Raw genomic sequence first — 7,589 nt, 5'->3', positions numbered from 1 at the left:
TTAAACGTCATTGATTAATGCAGTGGTATTGAAACTGTGCGCCGCGACCAATACCCAAAGGCGCCATAACCGGTTTGAAAAAAATAATATACCCAGACAATTGTATACGATGCGTGATGATGCATGATCACAATGATATATCAGTATTGCACCAGTTTCTGGCCCCTAATGCTTCTTTTCATGATATAAAAATATTTTTAACAGATCATTATCTCACCTTAGTACCTGGTTTTGAAAATACTATCGAGAAGATAGCTAAGAGAATTTTACGTCATGTATGTATTGATGATCTGAAAAAAATATCTAAAATTATGCCATTAAACCATACATCATTTTAGAGATTTTATACATAGAATTATAGTTTTTATCGATTATGGTTTGGTTAGGCAGGGTTAAAAAAACTTACTAACACCGTCTGTAATAATATGTATTCTTCATTCAACGAAAACAAAATAATAAGTATGACTGAAAAAATGTGCACTATTTTTGTCGGGTCGTCTATCTATCTATAGCATACCTAAACTATTATGGTTTAATGAATTTTAAAAACTAACCAGCACCATCTGCAAATTATATTCTTAGTTCAATGAAAACAAATAAGTATGACTGATAAAGTGTAGTGTGCACTATTTATGTCGAATCTTAACAGCCTACCTCCACCTCTCACCACTGCTAAGATTTCATGCTGGTGGCGGCAAATTAAAGAAAGAATGGTCGATTGTTTTTTCACCTGCGGTGCTAACAGTAGATATGTATGTGTAAATTTTATTTTGTGTGCATCCGTTTAAAATGGTGACACTGCTTAGGTATGTCACTGGATAGCAGTAGCGAAGAGTGGGGGTAGGCTGTTAAGGTCCACCATAAATGGTGCACAGTATACTTTTTTAGTCATCCGTATTTGTTTTTATTGAACTAAGACTACAATTTACAGATGGTATTGGTTAGTTTTTAAAAATCAAGTAAACCCTGCCGAAGACCAAACCATAATAGTTTTGGTATATTTTTTCATTTATACTTATTTGTTTTCGTTGGATTAACAATGCATATTACACATATTCCAAGTTATTATTAATTTAATTTTAAGCCCTGCCTGAACCAAACTATAATAGATAAAAAATATTATTCTATCTATTCAAAGGTATGTATGATTTAATTGAGAAATTTTAGATATTTTATAGGTGGACGAGTATTTTTTGACTATTATCTATTTTGGTTTGGTTTTCTCAGGGTTTAATTGAATTTTAAAAACTATCCAACACCATCTGTAAATTGTAATCTTATTTCAATGAAAACAAATACGTATGACTGACAACGTTTAGTGTGCACCATTTATGGCGGATCTGAACAGCCTACCTCCACCCTTCGCCACTGCTGGATAGCCGTGTTGACTTCAATTCCAAGATTGTATTAATTCCGTAGAGAGCAGCAGGATACACCCATCCTAATAATTGATTTATATTATGGTATTGATTGTCAATCGATATTTTTAAGGCGCCGCGTTTCAGAACCACTGAACTACAGATTTTAAAGTTTCCAAAAATATTCTATAAATAACTGAAACGTTATCAGTTTCTTATCATAAAGCCTATAGCGACTGGCTAATATAGTACCAACCGAATAAATAACAACAGTGGCACGGCCAGGTTAAATATTTTTTTCAGAGAATTTTGTCTCTGTTTGGCGAGGAATTTCCAAACAATCAATGTAAACAAAAATATATAGGAAACATTTCTTTTTTTGTTAGGTCATCACATCACAATACTAAGATGATAAGATTATTATTCTCATAAAAATCGTTTCTGCTAAATTATTATTTAAATCATCTTTATATAGTAAATCCAAACGAACAAATTAATATTCCATTAATAAGGTTTAGAACAATGCCCTCTTCGGCGGCGTGCGTTGGTCTGGAGGTTGCAATTACCAAGGAGTTATTACGGAGAACGAAGTTTATTTGAGATAAGTTAGATATAGCGCAGAAGATTATTGGCGAGAAGGTCATAGTATAAGCCTACAAGGAAATAATAGAGCAAGAGTAAAGAAATAATTAAATTGGTATTAAAAACTACAATAAACTGCATAGAAATACATATGTAAATTTTTTTAAATCATATACATATTTTAAAATATCCCATCGTAGGACAGGCGTAGTGATTGATGACACCGTCTAACGTGCGGTTGACATTACCGATGAATTTTATTATTAATCATTTTTGGTTGAATTAAATATATAAATTAATGTAAAATGTTTTTTGACCATGTCCGATCCTAATAGGATCATAAGGGCCTCCACAGAGTGGAGGTTTGTATTAACAATAACTAGAGTTTTTTTTACAAGAAATTGGTTTTAGCCACTTCCTCAACCTATGATGTCCATCACTCCAATCACGAAATGAAAAACAATATGTGTATTTGTCAAACCCAGAATTCGAACCTAGGACCCATTACATTATAAACCAACGCAAAAGCCGGTAAGGCTATCGCGGGCGTTTCGAATAATTACTTCTTCCTATTTTCTGTCGCTTATATTTATATACTACTGTTTTAAGTTTTCTGTTACTTATGTATTGATATGGAAGGGTTTATGTGGGAGGGTTAGTTACACTATAATTAAAACTACAGATTCTGGGAAATTAAATATGTAGTATACGAGATACAAGACATAGATATTGATTGAAGTAACAAAACTTTGGCGCGAGAAAAAGGGCAGCGAGTTAGGTTAGGCGGTTTCGAGGGCTAGTTCCCAACTACAGAGTACCTACCCTCTATGCTCTCAGCCACGCAGAGACAAGCAACAGTACTTTTTTCACTTCTTTGCTTCGTTGTGCAGTGCATTCCAGTTTAGCATTCCTCCATCGTTTCTATAAAAGTTCGAAATACTAGTGTGTACTAGTTCTTTTCTCCCTAAATGTCGATTACAGGATTATTGATGAGGGATTTAGTATGTAAATACAACTTACCTAGATCTATCGCTAATTTAAATGATAAACGATTCATAAAAAATGTTCATAAGAGAAATAATTACAAAATAAAAAGAACTTTTTATATACCTACAACGTTTTTAATTTGTCTGTTGAATCATATTTTTTTACTAGCTTGACTAGCTTAAACGATCAAACAATTTTGTACTTGATAGAAATAATACTGAACTGTCATTTTTACATGTCATAATTATTTCCATAGTAACGCACGTATATATTAATAATTCAGTTGCTAGGACCCAAGACCCCTAGCAACCAATAATGGTGTCGAAATAACTTTTCATACAAAACAGAATTAACTGAAAATTAATTCAATTCTACTTAAAGATGGCTAAAAGTATTAAAAAAATGCATTGGCATCGTGTTCTGATATATTCAAAAAGTTTCAAATGTCTAGCTAGTCGGGAAGTTAGTTAAAGATTGCAAAATTTGTACCGGACAAAAAAGAATACGAGCTAAACGTTGTTAAAAATATGAAAGGTAAAAATCAAATGTTTATTGTCTGATACAGACCATTTATAACTGGTTCCATTTTCCATTTCAATTTTATTTTGGCCTGGTTTGGTAAAAAATAATTATGGTATACCTATAATATATACATATCTTTGTAATTTTTAATAGAATTGCCTTAACCTTAGCATCGAACGATAATAATTTATAATACCGTGAATAAAAATCCTTGCCTAAATATGCAAATTGTTTTGGTTTAATTTGAGGTGGGTAAGTAGTCACTTTCCATGATATAGTGTAAAATGTGATGCTGTTGATAATATCATCATATTGCCGCATAAGCTTGGACTGCTGGAAGAAGACGTCTCCAATTTCCACTTCTCTCAATCACGTAACTAACATTATCACTTACACACTAAACGTAAATAAAGTCATTTCATGCCTATGGTCTATCTATCTACCTTTCAAAACTTGGATACAAAATCGTCTCTTCATAAAGCTAACTCAATTAAATTGTGAATATTTGGTTATTATTATTATTAAATTATCATACTATCCTGTTTTTTATCCTTACACATTATATACAGCACGCACCTTTCCATACAACGCTCTGCTACTGCAAGTTTCTGGATATTTTACAAACATCCATGTTTTCAATACATAATGTGATTATGGACAACACATAGATTAAATACTTTGCTTTTAGGTGTAATATTTTAAGGGTGATTTTAAAGCAATTATTCAGACGGCCAAAATCACTCCAGCTCATCTATGATTCGCAAACAATTTGACTAAATAGACGCGTCCTTTCATCTATAGATACAAGATTAATATGAATATCTCTTATCGATTAGAAAAGCAGTTAAACTTCGTGTTTATTGTAGTGTTATGTTTACCCTTATTTGCTAGGTCATTACATAACGCTTTCTGATAATATTATGTATTATAAAATCTTATAAACTGGAATAAACAGCTTTATGACGTACAGTTTTTAATGCACGTACACAATTAATGCAATAATGCTCAATTTGAAATTCGTTAACTGTAACATCGATCAAAGCAAATGCCAGTTAAACTTTTATTTGTATAATTTGAATAATTTATTGATTGATCTGTTTATCAATGTATAAAAGTAAATGGCTTCAATAAGTATTAAATGTATAATATAATATCTTCCTTTCAATATTACCTCTAGATAACCTTAATATTGTTGGAAAATTGAATATTATAAATATAGCATACGATTGAACAACATGTTCAAACACGCGCGTTAACATGGTCTTACTCCCTACTTTATTTATCGTTTGTCAATTTATGGCTACGGCCGTATGTTGTAGCTTAGCCCCTGGGAAATGCCAATAGAAATGGCGTATTTTAAAAAAATACTACATTATTCGTAGGTCAATAATTATTATAAAGCAAACATTTGTGTAGGAGGTTTATCACATTTGAGTGGTCAAAGACATAGCTTATAATTAGTATCTTTAGAATTATCTTCAAATGTGTTAATCGTGCCCATTTTTTTAATAATATAATGCCTAATTCTTGTCAAATTTGGGATCACAAAGATTATAAAATATATTTTTTTATCGTAAATATGTCACAATATAATTTTAACATTAATTTTACTAATGGTTTTGTAAATGCGTTTAAAAATTAATAAATGTAAAAAATCTTAACACCACTGCACATGGATGTACTGAAATATGACTATATTCTAAAACATTGAGCGAGAAGTATAAAAGAATACTATTGTATGTAATAAAAATACTTTATGCCGTCATCAAATATTTAAAATAAATATAAAGGATAATAAGGCTTCAAAATTATATAAATAGATTACCTACAACGTTTAATGAATGTCCAGGGTTATGCTCTGAAAATTCCATAAAAGCTCCATTTTTACCTACGCTGAGCATGTGGGCCGTTAAATTATTGTCGATATACCTTTATACCTAGTTATAAAATTTAAAGAGTACAGATTTTGAAAAAAATCTATTTTCTTTAAAGGCTTATATGAATACACCCCGGCTGCATTATGAATTATCTGGTGATTGCATTATGCAGTGAAGAAAATACCTTTATCAGATTTAGTAGTATTGTCAAAAAACGTAAATCACGTTATTAGGAAATACTATATAAGATCCAGGGATTTTCATTTTTTTCATTTCAAGGCACTCTTCGTTTATCTTTTTTCATTGAGCTTTATATAGTATTACCGCAAAAATATGATACAAATTATCTGCGTGTTATTTTTTTCTGTAGCAATGAGATATAATACGGCGTATAGTATACGGTCACCTCTTTCCGATAAGAAAGCTCACGGCGAACTGTAATACGTACATTTACATGTTTAGATGTGAGACCTAGCTTATGTCGAAAATTGTAGGTAAATAACATTTTTATTAAACTTACTCCGTATAAAATCGTAGAAAAAAATATGAATATGTGTATGAAATAGAGCCAATAATTACATAAACGCGTTACGGCTATTAACTCGCCAAAGTATTACATTTTTGTATGCTTGACCGAGGTATCTACGCTAGAATTAGGATGCCGCAGTTCACACTTTTGATATTACTGGACTAACCGAATTAAAATGTATTTATTCTTATATCATAAAGAAAAAAAACATGTCACTTCACCTTAAGAGGACGCTCTACAGAATCGGCCTTGAGAATTGAAAATATGATTTTTTTACATGTGGTCCATAATAACTGGTCTACTAGTTAATATAAAAAGGTTGCCGCCAATGTTTGTCTCAATAAACTCCCTCCAAGTGAAGCTTGTGAAGTGAACCTATGGGGTGACCAAAAAATAGTACTTTCTAATAAAATTTATTTTCTAATAAATTTACTAATAACATTTAATGTTACTAAATTCAATATGTTTATCAGTTCTTTGGTGGGAAGTATTGCAACTGATATGATGGATATGATAACTTTTTTGATTATGTGTTGGCCACGATATAAACTTAATAATATATTAATAACTTTTTAACCTGAAATTGTCCGAGAACTAAACATACGAAGGATGTTGACATACATATCTACCTACATTTTTATTTCATGTGCTATCCAAAAAACATTACTAATGAATAGTGCTTATTTGTAATGTTTAGGACCTACATATTAAAAATAATAGGTATTGTTTAATTCTAATGCATATTTTTTAAAACGTAGAATTTACTGTCTGCCTATTATAAAAAGAAAGTGACTTTTTATTGCCTGCGCAACTTCACTTTTATACTAGTGAAACAAGTGGTAGGTAAAGCCAATGGGCGAAATAATTTATATCATGAGTGCCTAAAAATAATTATTAACATACAGTCACTAGACACATTATTTTTTTATTAATCCATCGGACTGGCGGGCATATAAAAAATGACTGTCGCTATAAAAAGTGTCTGACAGGGCTGCCGACGCAATTATTCATATTGTACTTCTTAAATTTAATTTATAATATATTTTATTTAAGTTTTGTGCATCTAATGCCGGGTCCACACTGGCGCAAAACAATGTCGCGCGACAACCTCGATAAATTTTACGATAATTATCATACTTATCGTAAAATTTAACGAGGTTGCCGGCAACATGTTGCCAATTTGGACCCGGCATAATATCCACTGTGGTTCACGTAGTGGCATGTACCTGTTTTTCTGGGGTCAACTAATTCAAAAAGTAAACACCCATAACAGAATTTTTCCAGTTTTGGTTGCATTATATTCCAACTCATTTCCGATATTATTAATGGAAATTTCTCGGTGTACATAGTAAACAAACCTACGAATAAAAAAAGACAGTAAGGAACACAGTGATTCATCGCAGTAAAAACTGGCAATAAAATGGATTATATAATATATTCCATCGTATTATTTTCTCGAAATCATAAAGATACTATAATAGTATTTGAGTATCAACCTATGTTCAATTTGAATTGGGTTATAATAATAATATACCCGTAGATATATCAATAGTATGTTTGCCACGATATCCACCCAAGTTATCAGTATGTACTTGCACAGGTTTAATTAAAAACTATGATGAAATTAACGTTTTACAAATATTATATTATTTTGACAGCCCTGTTTTCTGATCAGCGGACACGTGCAGGTGTTTATCAAATAATAATGTAAGATTGTCCACAATAATAATAATG

The sequence above is a fragment of the Rhyacophila brunnea genome, unplaced genomic scaffold, assembly GCF_057557595.1.
Source record: "Rhyacophila brunnea isolate RB1 unplaced genomic scaffold, BYU_Rbru_1.0 scaffold_17, whole genome shotgun sequence".
Classification (NCBI taxonomy): Eukaryota; Metazoa; Arthropoda; class Insecta; order Trichoptera; family Rhyacophilidae; genus Rhyacophila; species Rhyacophila brunnea.
The sequence above is the reverse complement of the archived record's forward strand: the minus strand, read 5'-3'. Positions refer to the sequence as shown.